Source organism: Macaca thibetana, chromosome 7 (assembly GCF_024542745.1).
Source record: "Macaca thibetana thibetana isolate TM-01 chromosome 7, ASM2454274v1, whole genome shotgun sequence".
Classification (NCBI taxonomy): domain Eukaryota; kingdom Metazoa; phylum Chordata; class Mammalia; order Primates; family Cercopithecidae; genus Macaca; species Macaca thibetana.
The window spans coordinates 164233482-164251320 of NC_065584.1; the positions used below are offsets into that span (position 1 = coordinate 164233482).

The 17839-nt window shown below is 44.3% G+C and overlaps 1 protein-coding gene and 1 pseudogene across 8 annotated transcripts in view; both read left to right on the plus strand.

Annotated features, from left to right (window-relative positions):
• The window catches only part of TMED3 (transmembrane p24 trafficking protein 3), a 319386-nt gene that overhangs the window by 232895 nt on the left and 68652 nt on the right, over window positions 1-17839 (plus strand). The window lies entirely within an intron of this gene.
• On the plus strand, window positions 4127-6405 carry LOC126960071 (heterogeneous nuclear ribonucleoproteins C1/C2-like; annotated as a pseudogene). The gene has a single exon (XR_007727699.1). The product of XR_007727699.1 is annotated as a heterogeneous nuclear ribonucleoproteins C1/C2-like (transcript).

The following is a 17839-nucleotide window of genomic DNA, read 5'->3' on the forward strand; positions in this document are numbered from 1 at the left end:
TTACAGAGTAGTTCGCATAACTCTGCAAACAAATTTTAAAACTTGGATAAGAATAAAGGTGAATTTTTACAGTCTTAAGAGTATGATAAAAAACACTAGGAGACATATCCTCCCAGGGGACTGTGGGCCAAAAGAAGTCCTGCCAGGTGAATCATGAAGCCTGAGTGGAGGCCAGGTAGGTAGACAGGTGGGAATGTGTTCCAGCACAAGCTGGCCCCTAAAATGCCCTTCCCCATCATCCTTTGTCAAGCAAGATCCACTTTCCCAGCTATTCCCTGAAGCAGAAATGCATGTAGTAAATAGTAAGCACAAATAGTTAGCAAGTACTAATACTGCTAAAAGACAACCTGAAAAGACAAATAAATCAGCTGTTAAAAATGACAAGAAATAAAAAGGTTAGAAAAATGACTAATTGCCCACAAATGTCCATGATACAGGATGAATACCAGGCATAATCAATTAGGAAATTTACAGCTAAAGAGGTTGCATTCACAGTAACAAAATGTATTAACTACTTTGGAATAAATCCAGTGCAGAATGTTTGTGACCCAGGTAGAGAAAGCCATACTACTTTTGATTCCTAAAGGAGACCAAAATAAATAGAGAATTGCATTTTCCTGGCAAGTGGGAACAATTGTGTGAAGATACTGATTCTCCTCACATCCATTTATAGGTCACATGTGGTCCTATTGCAGTGTGCCTGGTTTTGCAGCACTGTTGTACATTTGCAGCACTGTTCCAAGCTGCTTCTATGTAGCTGACCAGGCTACCAGCAGGCCTGAAATCCCAGGTGGAGGTAGCCTTTGAGTACATCTCTGCTTGTTTAATCCAGTGGTTCTCAAATTTGAGCATGCACCAGAATCACCTGGAGGCTTGTTAAAGCTCAGATTACTGAGCCGTATACCCAGAATTTCTGATTCAGCAGGCCTGAGTAGTACCCAATAATTCGTATTTCCAACAAGTTCCCAGGTACTGTTAATGCTGCTGGTCGGGGAACTCGACTTAAGAGAACCACCAGATTAGTCAAATGTCAATGTAATGGGGAATGGGTAGAGCAGTCTGGACTCTGAGGCTCTTGGGATCCCCTTTAAATCTAGACAAATTTCCATCTTAATCTCAGTAACTTTCAATGGGAGCCAGACCTGGTAGGTGACTGTCATTTTTTACTGCCTTCTTTCTATACTTTGTCAGTGGGGAAGTATTGGAAGAGCAAGAAGGCAGCAGAGTTGGCTGTGCATGCGTGCGTGCGTGCGTGCATGCGTGCATGTGTGTGGCCAAGCACTTGAGATTTCAAGGCTCATGGGATTTAGACACAAATTCCTGAAAGTAAGTGTTAGCCTTTATATCCTCTATGTAGCCCAGTAAATCCTAGTCTAAATCTCCAATACCTCTCTTGAAACTTGACAGAATAGTATGCCTGGAAGAATAAATGGCCAAGAATAAGAAACAATTCTGACAGGGGTTGGGGGAAGAGAGGTAGGGAGGATTTATCTGCCTTTTATAAAAACCTGTTTTAAAGCAATAGTAATAAAAACAGCTGAAGTGCAGTCATAAAGAGAAAACTGTATATAAATCATACAAAAAGGACCCAGAATTAGATCAAATTATATGAAAGGTGGCTATAACGTGTGAAGAGCTGAACATCAGTAAGCAATATGGAAGGAAAATTTAATAAATCATGTTGAAATATTGAGGATTGAATTTGAAAAAGGAATTAGATTCACCAAATCTAATTCTGCTCACTGAAATTAAAGATAAATAAAGATGATAAATCATAGAGAAAAAAGGTTACATAGTACACAATTTACCATTTGCCATACTTCTCTTTGGAAGTGTAGGAGAAGTGAAAGAGAGCACTTGGGGAGTGACTCCCGGACATCAAAAACGTCAGTATCTTTTCTCATTTCATCCCTGCAGCAGCCCTGTGAAACAGCTACTACTCTCTACTCTTAGATATGGAAACTGTGGCTTGAGAAGTCAAGTTATTTTCTCAAAGTCAAATAAGGAGCAATCAGAAGAGCCTCAATCTGTCTGACTCTCATCCTGGGCTGCCCAATGACTGCCAGCCAGTCAGGGTGCAGGGGAGGTGTAGCTGCCCAGATCAGAAAATGAAGCCCCAGTGCCAGTCCAGTCCTAGAGGGGCCTGGGATGGTGGGAAGAGGAACAAGATAGAACCAAGGTTGAGGGTGAGGCAGCACCCCAGTGGTACGAACTTGGTGAGCCTAGCAAGGGCAAAAGGCAGTAAATGCATTCCAGGGGCTGTGGGGGCACCCAGGGAGCTGCCTGAAGCAGAGGGAGGAGGATGAGCTTCTGGGTCCCAGGGAAGGTTGGATGTTTGATGGAGATACTGGGGGGCACATATGAGCCAGAATTTGTCATCCACCTGACTTGTTCCTTAAACATCCAATCTGATATGGTTTGACTCTGTCCCTACCCAAATCTCATCTTGAATTGTAATTCCCATAATCCCCATGTGTTGTGGGAGGGACCAGGTGGAAATAATTGAATCATGGGGGCGGTTCCCCCATCCTGTTCTCATGATAGTGAGTTAGTTCTCATGAGATCTGATGGTTTTATAAGGGGATTTTTCCCCCCTTTTTGCCCAGCACTTCTCCTTGCTGCCACCCTGTGAAGAAGAATGTGTTTACTTCACCTTCCATCACGATTGTAAGTTTCCTGAGGCCTCCCCAGCCTTGTGGAATTGAGAGTCAATTAAGCCTCCTTCCTTTATAAATTACCCAGTCTCGGGTATGTCCTTATAGCAGTGGGAGAATGGACTAATACACAATCCCATCTGCCCTGACATAACCCTGGCACCCCTTTTATAAGAGACCTGTAGAAGGCATGTGGTGTCACAAAAAAGCAGGTTCATTGGGTCAAGGAAATGGTTTTACTTGTGTGTCTGCCACTTTCTAGGTGTATGGCTTTGATCCAATAATCGAATCCCTGTTAGTTTCCTCAGTTGTACATCAGGCTAACAATGCCTACCTCACAGAATTCATGTGGAGATTACATGAGACAAGTCAGGAAAAACACCAAGCTTAATAAATGGTGCAGAGTAGACATTCAATCAATATTTGTTGAATAAGTGAATGCATTATATATATATATGTATATATATATTTCACTGTATATATTTACTCATTAGCTCTGGAGGGGGTTTATCTAGCTAGCTCTGCTCAGAAGACAAGAATTTCACATTTTTCATCAGTTTTAGCTGAAACATTCCAATTTAGGAAACTGGGTCAAGCCATATCACTGTGCATTAATTATAAGTTGTGATTCCAGCAACCTGTAGAAAGATGAGAAAATGGTCCAGTACCTGCAGTTTTCCACAGCAACAAATGTACCTCTGACAGTTTCCATAATCACCACCCTTTACAATTGCTTGGGCCTTCATTGTTTACAAAGAGCTGCTCACACCCATGATCACGTATAACTCACCTTCAAGGAAGTTGAGTTATTCCATTTTGTAGTTGAAAAAATTAAGGCTCCAAGAGGTGAAAGAACATGCTTAGATCATGCCTGGTGGTTGGTGGCAGAGAAGCTGGAATCTCTGGGATGTGCCTAAATTGATTATCACTACAGCATGTGCTTGGTTACTTTGTTAAAGGCATAAAGGATGAATTCAAGGAGGATCCTGCCTGGTGTTATTTGCCTCTGGCTCCCCTGAACCCCTCAGGTAGAGGTTCTGAGGGTCCTATCTATATATTACAGCCTATCCCTGTTCCAGAGCCAGTTTGGAAGGAGAAAGAGGAGAGAAGCAGCCTCAATCCTCTAGACTTATGGGGTCACAGGAACTATTTCCATAATATCATTGCATTCTGGGACCTGATAGCCCAGCCAGGATGCTGTCATCTACTTGGAAGCCATGGAGATGTGGCCAGATAACTTGGGTCAAGTCCAGCTCAGGGGTGGTGGTGTTTATCTGGAGTGACAAGATGTTACACAGGTGAGGAAAAAAACCTACTATTGATTTTTTTGTAAAGAGACAAAAACTGAGTGGTTGTGGCCATGTTGCCGACCTTGAGCAGCAGTTGGCTTCTCCATGTAGAACCTGGGAGTAGGAGACTCAGAATCAAATCTCTTCTCCCTCCACCTCCTGTTTTCAGCTTTGTGAGAAACCTTATCATCAAATGCAATGGCCAGCAACGTTACCAATAAGACAGATCCTCGCTCCATGAACTCCTGTGTGTTCACTGGGAATCTCAACACTCGTGTGGTCAAGAAATCTGACGTGGAGGCAGTCTTTTTGAAGTATGGCAAAATTGTGGGCTGCGCTGTTCATAAGGACTTTGCCTTTGTTCAAAATTTTAATGGGAGAAATGCCCGGGCTGCTGGAGCAGGAGAGGATGGCAGAATGATTGCTGGCCAGGTTTTAGATATTAACCTGGCTGCGGAGCCAAAAGTGAACTGAGGAAAAGCAGGTGTGAAACGATCTGCAGCGGAGATGTATAGCTCCTCTTTTCAGTTGGACTGACTATCAAGGTGATGATGATGATACGATGTACAGTTACTCAGCATGTGTGCCGCCTCCTCCTCCTATTGCTCGGGTTGTAGTGCCCTGGAAACGTCAGCGTGTATCAGGAAACAACTCACAAAGGGGCAAAAGTGGCTTCAGTTCTAAGAGTGGAGAGTGGGGATCTTCCAAGTCTGGAAAGTTGAAAGGAGATGACCTTTAGGCCATTATGAAGGAGTTGACCCAGATAAAGCAAAACATGGATTCTCTCCTGGAAAACCTGGAAAAAATGGAAAAGGAGCAGAGCAAAAACAAGCAGTAGAGATGAGGAATGATGAGTCAGAAGAGGAGCAGAGCAGCAGCTCCATGAAGAAAGATGAGACTCACGTGAAGCTGGAGTCTGAGGGGGGTGCAGATAACTCTGCTAAGGAGGAGGACGTACTGGTTGATGATGATAATGAGGATGGGGATGACCAGCTGGAGTTGATCAAGGATGATGAAAACGAGGCTGAGGAAGGAGAGGGTGATGAGACAGCACCAATGGCATGGATGACTCTTAAGCACACAGTGGGGTTTAGAAATCTTATCCCATTATTTCTTTACCTAGACGCTTGTCTAAGATCAAATTTTTCACCAGATCCTCTCCCCTAGTATCTTCAGCACATGCTCACTGTCCTCCCCATCCTTGTCCTTCCCATGTTTATTAATTCATGTTGCCCTGTGCCTAGTCCTGTTTTCACTTCCTTTGGCACTCCTAGTAGTTTTGTTAAGTCTTACCTTGTAATTTCTGCTTTTAATTTTGATACCTTTTTATGACTTAATAAAAAGGATGTATGGTTTTTATCAATTGTCTCCAAAATAATCTCTTGTTATGCAGGGAGGACAGTTCTTTTCATTCATACATAATAAATTCAATAGTTGCTTCCCGAACTGCAAAGACAATCTCATTTAGTTGAGTAGCTCCTGAAAGCAGCTTTGATTAGAAGTATGTGTGTTACACCCCCACATTAATGTGCTGTGTGGGGCAGTTCAACACAAATGTAACAATGTATTTTTGCGAATGAGAGTTGGCATGTCAAATGCATCGTCTAGAAAAATAATTGGTGTTATAGTCTTAAGATTTGTTTTCTAAAGTTGATGCTGTGTGTTATTTTTGTGAACAGCCTGATGTTTGGGATCTTTTTTTCCTCAAAATAAATAGATCCTTATTAAACTAGGAATTTGGAGGAAAAAAAACTCTGTTTTTTTTAATTTTTGTATTTTATTATTTTCTTCAAGCTCTTTGTTTTACAGAGTCCTCCACAAAACCCCTAGAATGTACTAGATATATTTTTCTTGAAGTCATAATCATTATGCATACAAACATAACGCTACTCAAATTCTATTTCATTGAGATGCATGTTGCATTGAGGAGTCAAATAACTTGACAGAGAGTGGAGATTGTTTTTCAAAATGGCTTTTACATCCTAATGTAAGTTTGGGAAGTATATCCTCTCTGCCTTTTCATCAGTGCTTTGTGGTCCAGCTGGCACCCTTTTTGAAGTTTTTGTTGTGTGCTAAATTGTTTTGTCCTTAAATAGGAGAGGCTCAAAAACATTAAGATTTCAGGAAAATTGCAACAGCTGGAGAATGGAACCCCTACTTTCTTCTGTTTTGTCTTTTTAATTACTACTTATAGCCCCAGTTACCTTCTGAACTCTGAAGTGTTACCTCAATGTTACTGAAAACAAGGAAACTTTTATTTCCTGATATTCCATAGTCTGCCTTCCCAGGTGACTGAAAACATAGAGAATGTCACACATTTATTTTACCCTAAATAATCTTTTACTCATATTAGCTAATCTTTGTGTTTTCTCTCAACTTTATTAATTGCAGTGATTGCATTTTTAGCATCCAGTCTTCTTAAGATGAATATATTAAGCAGCTGCCAGTGTTGTGATACCTCATCCTTGAAAGGCCTAGTTCATTTGTGTTTTTACTTCAGTTTTTCCAGCACAGCAGAAAATGGCATTTATAACTTTTGTGCACACAAACCTTGGATTCCCCTATAAAGTTTCTATTGTTTCATAGCATGCAGCACTGGCATTTTTTCATCCTACTGCATTATGGGCAAAACTCATGTCTTATTTATAAGGATTTTATAGATCATTTTATGTAACAGGTGACAAAAGCAGAATAGAAGAGGCTGAACTATGGACTACCTTTGGAGCCAAGATACATGATATAAAGGCACTTTCTTTTGTATGTTAATTGGTCAAAAATACTACCCACTTGATGTTTTCTGATCTGATGTGGGGACTATGGGCGAGGAGAGAAGCTCATGTTACAGACTTTTAGTAAGTAACCCATGACTAGAAAATAAACGGGATACTTAGGAAAAACAAAAACAAAAAAACCCCTACTATTTGTTCAGTGTGCTGTCCCTACACTATGTGCTGTCCCTACACTATCCATAATCCCCACAGCATCTTGTGATACTATTACTATTCTTCCCTTTGTATTGATGATGGAACAGAAGATTGGAGAGTGACATCTTACACAGCATCTCAAAGCTGGCAGTGGTCCAATGGTTCCAGTCCAGGTCTGTGTACTATGATCTCACACTTTTCTCATCAAGGGGACTAAGGGGCTCCTGTAACAAGACTAACTCTAGTATCCTCTATCTTTCTGGGGAGAGCTCAGTCACAGACTTTGATCACTGCTGCTACTGGGAAGGCAGGAATTAAGCACAATGCTCTGTTTGGATCCAGTAACTGAATTATACTCAACTATTGGATTCCCACAGAGTGTCTGTGCAGATGGAACAGGGCCTTCCTCCCCTACCCTATGCATGTGCAGAAGGAGAGGCCTGACAGAGGGAACCAGGCTGGAGTTTGGAACACCAGTAGCTGTAAAGACCACCTGGGGACTCTGCATGAGACTCAGCATCTGCTGCCTCTGGGGCCAGGGGTTATGGTCTTCTACTTCCCTAAAGGCTGCCACACTTACCTGGCTTACTCCTTCCTCTTCCTCCCTGGGGGAAGGGAGGATCTGATAAAATTGACGAGATTGAAAAAAGAGCCTGAAGTTGGACCCATCAGCCCCTCCCAAGTGCTTTCCCCTTGGGCCCTCATGCATGTGAGCACGTTTTCCTCCTGTCCTCTGCCTCTCTGATGCTGTGGCCTGTTAGGGACAAGCCTGTGGTTTTGGGTGAGTAAACCCAATTCAGGGAAATGTATTGGGGAACCCAATTGCAGCTGCAGATCCAAGGTGCCTTTTCCAGTTTAGCTTTACCTGCTATGAAGTGGACTCTGGTGACCGCTGTTTCACATTGCTTGGAGCCCACTGTGGAAAGAGGATGGATTGATTTCCATCTCAGTGGTTGCCCTGAAATGCCAATGTAGGGAATCTGGGCGAGGAGAGAAGTAACCAGAGGGGGCATACCGGCATGCCTTCACTGGGTAGTTGTTTCTGCTGTCCCAAGCTGGGTGGACACTCCTGAGATATGTTGCTACTTGCTCCCCTGCTCCCCATGCCCTCAATGTTTTATAGATCCCAGGGCACTTGGCACACCTGGATTGAGGCCCCAACCTACCTCTCCAGGCTCGTCTCCCCCATGCTCTGACCTGCCTAGTCAGCTCTAGCACAACACCCTGAATATCCCACTCAATTCCAACATCTGTGGCACCCTTCTGCTGGCAATACTGAGGGTTAAATTGGAGAACCTGGCAAGAACCTTAGAAGCCGTGATGCTCAACTCTCCATCCAGAGAAGGGGCTATCTGGACTTGGCTTTCTTATCTTGCTTCTTGGAGCAACCACTCCTGGGACTTGGTATTTCTGGTTCTTCTAAAACATTTCTTTAGACTAGAAATCCGCCTCCTTGCTACTTATGTCTGGTGCAGGTGCTGTGGGTGCCACCTCCACACAGTCCCAGCAGTCCTCCCCAGGTACTTGTTCCCTCTCTGGTCCCCTGTGCCATAGTAATTAGATGGTGTTTCATCATTCCATGACATGAAACAAGTGTTGCTAACTTTTTCCTTCCCTCTCTCGACACCTGCCTTATCCTCTCAAGCAGTTCGGAACTCCTTGAGGCTGGGGCTATGCTTCAGCCATCTCTTTACTCCTCCCACTTAGCACAGAGGAGGTTTCAGGAAAGCCTACACAATTGTCTGGGCCCAACATCTTGCCCATCTCCCAACATTTCAACATGGAACTGAAGGGGTGGGTTGTGCAAATGGCCCCATTTGCTCATTGCCCACTGAGTATCCATGGGTCAACCTGGAACTTAAGTTGCTCACCACCTACAGGAGGAAACTGACATGCAAGCAGAAAATCAAAATACAGGGCAACTTCACTAGAAAGGAGGCCTATAGAGAACGCTGCAGGAACATAGGAAGGAACAATCAGCAGACCAGTGCTAGGGTGAGCTGGGCCCAGAAAAACTGAGCCTGGAAGGAGGGGCAGGAGTAGCTCATTGACATGGCCTCAAACATGGCCTTTTATCTCCAATTGTTAGACAGCTACAGAGGTACATGGACAGTTTTGAAAGAAGGTCATCATCATATGACTATAAACTACTGTTCCATACTTAGGGTGACCCAGCTTGTCCTGGTTCACCCAGGACTTTTCTGATTTTAGCACCAAAGTCCCTTCAATCCCAAGCAGATCGGGGTGGATGGTCACTTAGACCTAAGTCTGGAATGGAAGTATGAATTATTATATGCTATAAATCCTTTCATTATCTTCAGACCTGCACAATTAAATTGTATCATAATGTTTTTGTGCCAATAGCATTAGTGGGTTCGTGGCAAACATTTAAAATTTGTTGTCCCCTCTCTTTTTTTTTGAGACAGAATCTCTCTCTGTCACCCATGCAGTGGCATGATCTCAGCTCACTGCAACCTCCACCTCCGGGGTTCAAGTGATTCTTGTGCCTCAGCCTCCCAGGTAGTTGGGACTATATGTGCACCACCATGCCTGACTAATTTTTGTATTTTTAGTAGAGACAGGGTTTCACCATGTTGGTTAGGCTGGTCTTGAACTGCTGGCTTCAAGTGATCCACCCACCATGGCCTCCCAAAGTGCTTGGAATTATAGGTATAAGCCACTGTGCTTGGCCCCTGCTGCCATTTTTGAAAACTTGTATGAGGATTTCTTTATATTTTAAAAGTACTGAATGCTTCAGTCTTCGAGAGGCTCTGGCTATGGGCAGAGGGTGAGGTGAGAGATGGCAGGGTGTATTTGGGGGCCTGCAAAGAGTGGGAATATTGAGGCCCAGGGAACATGCCTTTGTGCAGGAAGGGTTGTGGAGGGGACCCTGAAGGGGTCAGCAGTGGTCACAGGGTCCCATGGACCAGGCCAGTGATTCCATCTCATAGCCTTAGAAAGTCAAAAAAGATGTCATGCAGAAAAGTGCCATGGTGGGACCAGAAATTCCATGCGGATGCAATTTTGGAGAACTGATTAGGGTAGGGGGTGTAGAGGCCAAGATCAGAGGCAGGGAACCATTCTGGGGGCTGCCATATCATGCAGGTACAGTTCTACAGATACGGAGAGAAAGGCACTTTTAGTAGGAGAAAATAGACAGGATTCGGTGATTGGTTCATTGGTTGAGGAGGTGACTCACTTGGGCTTTGGGTGGTGAGGCATTGTCAACTACCAAGACAGGAATTTAATCAGGAAAATAGCTTCAGAGGGAGATGCTGCAATTGATTTTGGATGTACTGTTTGGGTCCTGGGACCACCAGAGATTTAAATGTCTGGAACTTAGGAGAGAAACATGGGCTGGAGATAAATATTTGGGTGTCATCCACCTTCCAAGTCCAAGGCAATTGAAATGGACAAGTGACAAATGGAGGATAAGAATGAAAATGTTAAGAGGCTTCAGCCCAAGGAGTGAGGGGAGGGTTGATGGTTGAACTGGCCTGACTAGTTTAGTGGCTTTTGCTAGTGTCTTCAAGGTACATGTGCAATGTCCAATCCTCAGGAACCATCTGGAAACTCTGTCCTTTCTTGCATGACCTAGATATGACACTAATAATACCCGTTGACTTCTCAGGATTGTGAATGCACAGGGCTCATTATGCAAATAACCTGTTCTGTAGCACAGACAGGGCAGGCAGATCATTCCCACATTCCTGTCCTCTCCCAGTATTCTGGAATTGTCTGCAGCTGCCAACACATAGCCCTTGTCTTCCTGGAGGTATGTGAAAGCTTGTATGTGAGCATCTCTTTAAAACAATGATCAGAATTGTCTTAAAACCATTCTGGTTGTGAGAATGTTTAATCAAGGTCAATTTCTATATCCAGATAGAAAAAGCCGGTAAGAAGAGCAATGTCACTGGGACTCAGGAGACTCAGGACCAAGCTCCCTTTGAATTCCTGTAAAATGAGGGTGTTGAGCTAGCTAAGCCATCAAGACCCAGTTCAGACATGCTAAGTATGTGATCCTAGTCAACAAAAACAGATCATGGATAGTCAGTGCATGAAGCAGAAATACTAAAATGTATTTCAAAACAGGGAGTTAAAATGGTAATTTTACCATCTTATTTATTCACTCAATAAATGTATGTGGAATACTCACTAAAGGTCAGACATGCTGCTGGCTATGGGTAGAGCACTGTGGAGCAAACACAGACTCTGCTGGTCGCTCTTAAGAGTCCAGTGGGAGGAACCCACTGAAGCAGCAGCTACAGGTGTGAGAGAGGCTGAGGGAGAGGGAGGCCGGCGAGGAGGCTGCTGCAGTAGTCCTGGTTCCCTAAGCTTGTTCACAACCTTCCCGCAGGCTGGGCCTAGCCCATCTCTACTTCCATAAGAAAATCTATAATCCCAGCTATTTGGGAGGCCGAGGCGGGCAGATCACTTGAGGTCAGAAGTTTGAAACCAGCCTGGCCAACAGGGTGAAGCCCCGTCTCTACTAAAAATACAAAAGGTAGCTGGGCATGGTGGCGGGTGCTTGTAATACCAGCTACTGGGGAGGCTGAGGCAGGAGAATCACTTGGACCCAGGAAATGGAGGCTGCAGTGAGCCAAGATCGCGCTGCTGCACTCCAGCCTGGGCGAAATAGCAAGACTCCATATCAGAAAAAAATAAAAGAAAGGAAACCTGCACCCACCCGCTCTGTAAGGAGGACTCCACCCTGGGATGGAATGCGGCCTGCTGCTCATCATTCCAGACTGCCGAGTGTCAGTGCACATTGACTCCTCATCTTGTGACTGAACTATTTTTAACTGACTGTCGCCATGGCAGCGTGAGAACCACTGGGAAAGATGTGGCCTTTCTGACAGCATTCAAGATGCTGGCTGCCCCCTTATCTCACTGAATCCCCTGTGCACCAGGGCCAAAATAATCTGTATTAAATCCCCACCTTCTATTGACAGAGACGGATTTAGGACTTCTCTATGTGCTTTCTCATCTGCAAAGTAGGAAAGTAGGGCTTTTAATTAAAACACACACACACACGCACACACACACACACACACAAAACACAAAAACAACTCCTTTTGTGAGTCTGCTGTGGGGAGCCAAACTAGGTTATTAAGCAACAGGAAAGCATTCTGCATGTCCCAACATTAGTTTCTGTTATCAATGTCTTAGCTCACATGGCAACACCCATCCCACAGCCCACCTCTGCCCTTCTCCACCTCCAGTTGTCACTGATTCCTATTAGCATTCCTTGGATGTCTACAAAGTCTGAAGACATAGACAGTATCATTTACTTTTTTACAGATTACTGATGTTCTTGATGGTATTACCCACATGTGCACGTTTCCAGGAACCCCCCCAAGCACTAGCACTGGCTGCCCCTAGGAGGTGGGTGCTGACATGTACAGGAGCTCTCTCGGATTTCTTAACACATGGCTGTTAACATCCTGCATCCCTGCCTTGCCTTTACATCCTTTAGGGTGGGGACTGTGTGTCCTTTCCCCTTTGTACCCCAGCATCTGGTACCGGGTCCTGAGGATAGATAGACACTTGGTTAATGTCTGTTGAATGAAGGAGGAATGAATACAAGGCCAATGAAGAGTGTAAGTCAATGAGACTATCTCAGAGGGTTGGAAAGAGTGAGGCTTCGTGAGTGAGAATGGACTTGAGTCAACGCATGGGTGGCTGGAGAAGGAAGTAATGCTTCTAAAGCACCTCTTATTTAATCCTCACATTGTCCCTGCTTCATGGAAGGGGATGCTGAGACACAGAGTGGATGAGCGAGGGGCCCTACACCAGCTGGTTGGTGAGTGGCTGGGATGAGATGCACACACCTTGAGGGCTGGTTCGGAAGCATTGGTTCTTTCCTCTCTGCTAGGCCCTCTGGGAAGAGGAACAGAGCCTGGGGTGTGTTTCCATTGAAGAAGTGGCCTAGTGAATGTAGTCTTGAGGGCAGGAACCCTCCCTGCTCACAGTATCACAAGTTGGCCTGGAAACCCCTGGCATGGGCACAAAATCGTGGGTGTGCGTGCAGGGATTTGAAGCTTCCAAGGGAGGAGATGTACCACATTGCAACTTCTGCCAGATTCTCTAAAGAGTCCTCGGGTCTAGGGATGCTCGCTCACTGTGTGGGCAGGACCTCATGGGAAACCTATTAGAGAGGCCAGAGCAGAACAAGGAACAGAAAGGAGTGACGTGAACGTGCCCCGGCTCTTGCGTCCCTCCACACACCCACCCTGTGTGCAGGACATCCCTGCCCATGCCTCCAGTTTTTGCTTTTCCCATCTCCCTCACCCTTCACACTGAACTTTCTTTCCTTCAGACCTGGAACTCAACCCACCTCCTTTGGGTCACGGTCCCCATCCTGTGGTGCATGTGTCTGTGTGGATTGGCTTCTTCTACTCTCAGAAGACAAGCAAAATTTTCTTGTTTTCAATTTTTTTTTTTGGTGTGGAGTTATTCTCTTAGATGCTTTTATTAAGAAAAAAAAGTATTTGAGCAGCAGCAGAAGCTTACAGAATTCAGTTGCTGTAAGTAGCTCATACCAAACTTCACAGCTTAAAATAATAATGGCCGCTGAGATGATAGGTGAGAAATGGAGGAAGCACTGTCTGGATGTGGCCTCTCTCCCACGGTGGCACAAAGAGAATGCAGCAGACAGAGGAGGAAGTGTGGCAGGGTGTCTGCCACCAGGGAGAAGTTGCACCTGTCTTAGTAGGTAGTGATGTCTTCCTGAGGAAAAGCTGCCACCAAGGGGAGGGAATGGGGCCTCCTGAGATGGAGTCAGTGGAATGACTGCTTGCAAGGGGGTCATGGAGAACCTGTTCACCTGCAAGCCTGACCATGGGGCCTGAGCCTTGCAGAGGGGCCCGGGGAGGCCTTTGACCTGGTCTTGGTTCTGCAGAGAGCCAGGAAAGCACACTTTCAACCAAGGGAAGGAGCACATTCAGAGGCAACGCAGCTTAATGATTTCTTCCTGGGGAGGCCATGGGGACCAGTCTTACTGGAGAGGCTAAGATCCTGTGTGATGGTCTCCTCAGGCCAGAGGAGTTTTACGGGAGGCAGGAGACAGCAATCCTCAGGGAAAATGCTCTTGGCTTTTGCAGATGCTAAGCAGTAGGTCCAACTTTCAGGAAAACCAGAGACATCCTGTTGGTCCTGTCTGTGCTGCTGAAAGACACTGGCTCATCCCTTCAGGCTTTGACCTCCCTTCCCTGCAAGCTTTCACAAAAGAAAGGACTTGAACAAAGGGGTCTGGTCCCTGCCTTCATCCTAGTCTCCTCCCCAGGCTTGTTTTTAAAAATAACTTCTCTTTTTCTTCTACCACAGCAATTTACCCTTTGTAGGAAATACAGAAATATAGAAAAGTGCAAAGAAAGTGAAAACCAGCTATAATCCAATTACCCAGAAATAACCACTCTTCATATTTTGGCATCTAGTCTTTTTTCCATGAACGTTAATATGTATTACACATGCACATATATGTATTCGTACATATACTTATTTACATGTATTTATTTATAGAAATGCATGATTAAGCAATGACTGCTTTTAGAGAAAAGGCATAGTATCCTGGTTGAGAACTCAGGCTCAGGAGCCAGACTGCCTGGGTTCTAATCTTGGCTCTGTTATTTGCTGCTGATGTGGTCTTGATCTTTAACTTATCTCTGCCTCAGTTTCCTTATCCATAAATAGCCAAATTGGCTGGTGCAAAATAGTATCTCATTGTTGCCTGAATTTGTGGTTCTTTGTTGGTCATTTGTGTTTCTTGTAATCTGCTTCCTCTACCTCTCTATCCTTTGATAACCCACCATCTTTGTTGTCTCATCAACTTCTCTCTATGTATTGGCTTCCTTCCACCAATCAATAAGACTGATTACAATGTTTGTTTTAAACATACTCAGATCTCTCCTATTTAAAAAATTAAGCAAAACTCCTTGCTGAATGTGGGGAGCTCCTCTCTTTGTTAAACTTCCCAAGAGTAGTCTATACCTATCATTTACACTTCCTCATCTGCCTTTCTCAACCTTAGGCTGGTTGTTCCCCATTCGAAACTGCTTGGGACAAGGTTACCAATGGCTCCCTGTTGCCAGGTCCACCAGGTGCCTATTAGTTTTCATTCTCACCTGACCGCTTGCCTTTGGCACTAACGTCTACTCCCCGCTTCCCTGAGCACACTCTCCTTCTTCCTGGTATCCCTCTCCCTACTCTCTTTCCATTCCTTCCTGGTCTCTTTCATACATTTCTCTCCCTGAGAGTTCTTTGTCTCAGTCTTGTCTCCTGGTTCCTTCTGTTTGCTGAGACCCTGGCTGAACTCATCCACATCCATATCTCCATTGCCTTGTCAATGTGGACAGTCCCCAGATCTCTGTCTTTCATTGGGACCACTCTTCTGAGCTCCAGACCCATACACCCAACTGGACACCACCATGAAGACAACCTGCAGAGCCATCAAATCAATGTGTGTCAAACTGAGTTCAGTGCCTTCCATACAGACCCACCCCTCTTTTTGGTTTCTGTCTTTGGAAAGGGTCAGAATCACATCTTTATTAAGGTGTCAGTGATGACTCTGTCAAAAGGAATCAAGGCAGTAGTTACATTAACGGTTGAATTTTTGGAATAGAAGATGGGGGCAGGGGTGTGGAGGGGCTGCTGGGCCTTCCCAATATCACAGAAGTCACAGATGCTGCTCTGCTTCATATTCTTCTGCCAAACAAGGTAGACCCTGGTGCTTGACAGACAACAAACACTTAAAATTACTAAATGAATGAAAACTCATGGGACCAAGAATAATTGCTTTGCACGAAATGCTTTAGCTGGAAGGGCTCTCAAAGATCATCTAGTCTAACTGTGGCCCACATAAGGGTCTGTGCTTAGCACATTTCCAGTGGTGCAGAGAAAAGACCCCAAGCCTCCCCACTTCCCAAGCAGTGTCATTTTTCCTGGGGCCACTAGGCGTGGCCATTAGGGACACCCCTGCCATTACCTGAGAGGCACGGGTCCAGGTGGGGGCTTTGACCTGACATTGCTTTCTTTTTACCACCCATGTCCCCCACCTTAGACATCCTTAGAATAGAATGGGGTTCCGTATTTCTTGCAAAGAATTTTCTTAACTTTGACTGGGCTCCCAGGCCCAGAAGTCATATGCGGATGTAGTTATTAACATCTTAGTGAAGGAAATGCTCTATTTGGAAAAATTATTTATTGCAGAAAATTCAAAACATACCAAGAAGAGAGAGAAGAGTGCAAGGAATCCCGTGCATTCATTACTCAAATTCCATTCAATCCCATCAAATCTGTCTCATTCTCACCACCACATTTTTTGTTTGGTTTTGTTTCATTTCATTTCTAGGTAATTTTAAAGCAATATTTGTCAGATTCTTTGATCTCAAGACTCCCTTACACTTTTAAAAAATATTGAGGACCCCAAATAGCTTTTGTCAGTTAAATTTTTTATATTTACATTAGATATTAAAACAAAGAAACTTTAAAATATTTACTTATTAATTCATTTTAAAATAATAGTAATACTTATTACATGTTAATGTAAATGACATATTTTAAATGAAAAAAATTATATTTTGCAAAACAATAACTAGAAAGAAGAGTGGCATTATTTTACATTTTTACAAATCTCTTTTATGTCTGGCTTAATGGAAGATAACTGGATTCTCGATAGAGAAAATCTTTTTTTCTTTTTTTGAGACAGAGACTCACTCTGTCCCCTAGGCTGGAGTGCAATGGTGAGATCTTGGCTCACTGCAACCTCTGCCATTCGGGTTCAAGCGATTCTCCTGCCTCAGCCTCCCAAGTAGCTGGGATTACAGATGCCCACCACTACACACCTGGGTACTTTTTGTATTTTTAGCAGAGATACGGTTTTGCCATGTTGGCCAGGCTGGTCTCAAACTCCTGACCTCAAGTGATCCACCCACCTCTGCCTTCCAAAGTGGTGGGATTACAGGCATGAGCCACCGTGCCTGGCCAGAAACTGGATTCTTGTGTCTGCTTCTACATTCAATCGATTACAATTTGTTGTTTGATTGAAATGTGTGAAGAAAATCTGGCCTCACATACAGCCATAGATGGAAAATGAAGGCACCTTTTAATAGTGCTTGATGAGTACTTCCCATGTTGTCACATGAAATACTTAACAGACGTATTCTGAAAGGTCAAGATTTAACAAAACTAATAATTTCTATTGCTTCATGTAGTACCTTCTTTTTTTTTTTATTTTTGTGAGACAAAGTTTTGCTCTTGTTGCCGAGGCTGGAGTGCAGTGGCATGATCTTGGCTCACTGCAACCTCCACCTCCCAGGTTCAAGCAATTCTCCTGCCTCAGCCTCCTGAGTAGCTGGGATTTCAGGCTGAGCCACCACACCCAGCTAATTTTTTGTATTTTTAGTAGAGACAGGGTTTCACCATGTTGGCCAGGCTGATCTCCAACTCCTGACCTCAGGTGATCCACCTGTCTCAGCCTCCCAAAGTGCTGGGATTACAGGCATGAGCCACCACTCCCATGCCAGTACCTTCTTAAGTGAAATTGACCTTTTTAATTTTTATCTTTTTTTTTTTTTCTTTGAATAGGTGGCTGTAAAGAATACAGTGACTGAGACCAGGTACACTGGCTCGCGCCTGTAATCCCAGCACTTTGGGAGGCGGAGGCTGATGGATCACGAGGTCAGGAGTTCAAGATCAGCATGGCCAAGACGGTGAAACCCCATCTCTACCAAAAAAATACAAAAATTAGCAGGCGCGGTGGTGGGCACCTGTAATCCCAGCTACTTGGGAGGCTGAGGCAGGAGAATCACTTGAACCCTGGAGGCAGAGGTTGCAGTGACCCAAGATCGTGTCACTGCACTCTAGCCTGGGCGACAGAGCAAGACTCTGTCTCAAAAAAAAAAAAAAAAAAAAAAAAAAAGCATACAGTGACTGTGAGGACTGTTCTATACTACTGCCTTGATTCCTGCTGGAG